Below are 3,130 nucleotides of genomic sequence, written 5' to 3'. Positions count from 1 at the left end.
CTCACACCAACGGTTTGCAGCTCCTTCAGCAGTTTCTGCTCATGTGGAGCAAGACCCAAACTAGCTCCAAGCCATGCTGAAGGCAGGATGCCTGGTCCCCTCCTTGCCTCTCGCCATGACTTGTTGGGCAAGCCTAGCCCAGATGCTCAGTTCCTTGACACCTATTTTTATTTGTAAATTTGGGATAAGCTGAAACTTTGAGAAGCCCCACTTCAGCACTAGTTTCTTTCTGGCTGCTTGGGGCTTGCCTCTTGTACATACAGAAGCAAAATATTTAATAATAGCGTCCAAGCTTGGTTAGTTATCAGTAAAGCCCTGGAAACCTGCAGAACAAAGATGCTATGTGCTGCTGTGAAACGCTTTCATTTCACTCATTAAAGCTCAGCCTTACCTATAGCTGCTGATCACACCACTTTTTTTTTTTACTTACTCTATCAGCTGTATTATCTGAAGTGCGTGCTGAGTGATTGCAATGTTGAAAGGCCCCAGAGTTAATTGGCATTAAGAATGGTATAGTTTATTAGGTGTGCCTTAATGTAACAATCTCCATTTTTGTGTATTTACTCTGTACTACTGAGTAAACGTGGAGATAAAAGAAGGTGGAATTAGCACTTCTCTTGCTTGCACTAAAGCCAAGTTGCATTATTTTCTTTTCTGTGGGTTTAGGCCTAAAAGTAGCTCAGGTATGTGCAAGTTTAAACAAGACAAACCAGGGCCCCATTAAAAATTACTCTCTCCTGGATAATATTCAACACAGGATTAATAGTAAAGAGGCTGATGTAATCTCAAAGCTCCCGTGACCCTTTGCACTTCTTTAGCATGTTGCTAAAATAAAACGTTTGTTACACAGAATACTTTTCCTGATGGAAAATCTGATTCTGCCGTCTTTCCAAAAGCAGAAGGAGAGGTGTTCAGAGTAATGTGCAAAAAAATTAATTGGGTATTAAGAGCTTAACCTGAGAAACCACCTTCTCCTAAGAATAACCTTGCTGCTGCTGCATGGTGTGCCATGTGTGATCCCAGCCACATCCCGCTCATGGATTAATGCTTTCCAGGATGTCCAGCTCTCGTGGCCCTGCAGCATGGAGGGAACTCGTAGCACATGCATGATTTTACCTGTGCAGGTGGGAAGGCTCCTGTTCACTGCCCTCCCCGTCTTAGCAAGCAGTTCAGCAGATGTCAAGCAAGGATGTGCTTTCTTCCCTGCTGTAACACTTTGGTGCTGAGTTGCTTCAGTCTCTGCTGCTGTCGAGCAGGTGTGGCGAGCTGCTAGCACAGCTGGGATCAGTGTTTTATGGGTCTTCCAGGGGTGCCATTGCAGGCACTGCAGTGGAATTGCTCCCAATTCATGCCAGACTTGTCTTGGCTGGGAATAAAATGACTGTGCAAGAGTTTGGTGGTTTTAGATACTGTAAGTGACGTTACATGGTCCCAGTGCTGTTCATGGAGAATGTCTCCTGTATTTGAACATTAGTTTTTATCTTCCCAGCCTAGGCTGGGCTCTGAAACCCTGACCTGTCCTTCAAGGGCTTGGACGAGTCATGTTCTGCACTGCACCAGCCTGGCTACTTGTAAGTTGGGCTGGAAAAGGGCTGGATTAAACCAAAGCATCTTTCTAGGCTTTGAGGTTACGACCAGGTCTCTTGATAAGGAATTGGGTGTGCTATAAAATAATTACATAGCAACTCTCATCTCTGAATCTTTACAAACATTAATTAGTGGATTTCGTAAGATCAGTTAACTTTTTTCCCTGTGCCCGTAGGGACAGGTAAATATTACAGCTCTGGCCTGGTGTGCAGCCTGTGGCATCGGGAGGGCAAGTGCCTTGTGATAGTGTTAGTGTCGGAGCCTGTGTTTCCTTGTGACCTTGCTCACACCGACTTTAACTCCAAAAGCATTGAGTTATATTCAAGTTTGCCAGGTTTGTCTCACAGGTATATATACCCCCATGTTGGGTATAAAAGAGCCTGCCTTGGGGATATGGTTATCAGTCCTTGGTCCAGCCTCTGCTCATGGCTTCCCTGCCCCCCACAAAGTTCTCCTTTTTCTTAGTTTTATCTTGGGAGTCCATTGAGATGCTTTTGCTCCTTAGGGATGTTGAAGGTCATCCTTGGAGCAAAGGTTTGTAGTTACAGCCTGCAAATCCCCTGTGCAGGAAAGCGCTGCAGCACCTGGCAGCAGCCTGGAAGAGCATGTGTGAAAGGGGGTGGCTTTATGGAACAGGTCCAACATCTCGAGGAGGCTGCAGTGCTTTGCTAAACCCTAAATAACAGCCATTGACTGGAGTCAGTAGGGCAAATTTTTCCATAGCTTTAACCCTTCTTACATCCAGCTGAGGTGGCTTTCCCCTCTGCTTCACTAAGCTGCCCTTGCCTCTCGGCATTGGTCTTGTGATGGTACTGTTGCTGCAGCCAGAAAAGTTGGAGGAGAGCGAAGGGAAGGAATCTGCTCCACAACAATTCATGATGGCTTGTCCTCAAGAAGGTTACAAGCTGTTCCCTGAGAATGCTGGAGGAAGTAGGGTTTGTGAGGAGGAGCTGGAAGCTCATCAGTACCCTTGGAGGGAGTGGTGTGATGGCTACCAGCATCCTGAGAATGACCTTAGAGAAACCAGCTTCCCAGATGTGCTGTGTGGGAGCAGGGGCCTCGGCCGTGGGCTTGGGAGGAGGGTCTGGCCCTGAGCTTTAAGGAGAAGTCAGGGGCTGCTCTAGCTCTCCAAGGACACTACTTCCATGGTATTTAAATACCAAAGACCTAGGGGCTGGGTGAGATGGTTCCCAAACCCCTATCCCACATGTGGGGAGGCTGTGGGGAAGATGAGAAGCTTTGGCTGGCAGGGTTTGCTGCAGGAGTGATAGCCCTGTTGCCCTTTGTGTTGGGTCTTGGGAGAGTGGTTTGTTTTGCGTGCCTCTTGGAGGGGACAGTCCATTAGTCCCCATGTGTCTTTAATGGCCTGTTCAGCAGTAATTCTGCCAGATGTCTCTGTCACATCTGAGCATGTGGCACAGAAAACCCCTGCAGCCTCGTTGCTGGAGGCCTTTGAATGCAGCCCACGCAGCAGCCTGGAGCATCTGTGTCCTGGTCCCATGTCCCCACCTGCAGCATCTGCCTCTCGTGCACTGCAGTAGCT

Source organism: Pygoscelis adeliae, unplaced genomic scaffold (genome assembly GCF_000699105.1).
Source record: "Pygoscelis adeliae isolate BGI_AS28 unplaced genomic scaffold, ASM69910v1 Scaffold13, whole genome shotgun sequence".
NCBI classification, from domain to species: Eukaryota; Metazoa; Chordata; class Aves; order Sphenisciformes; family Spheniscidae; genus Pygoscelis; species Pygoscelis adeliae.
Note: the sequence above shows the minus strand (reverse complement) of the source record.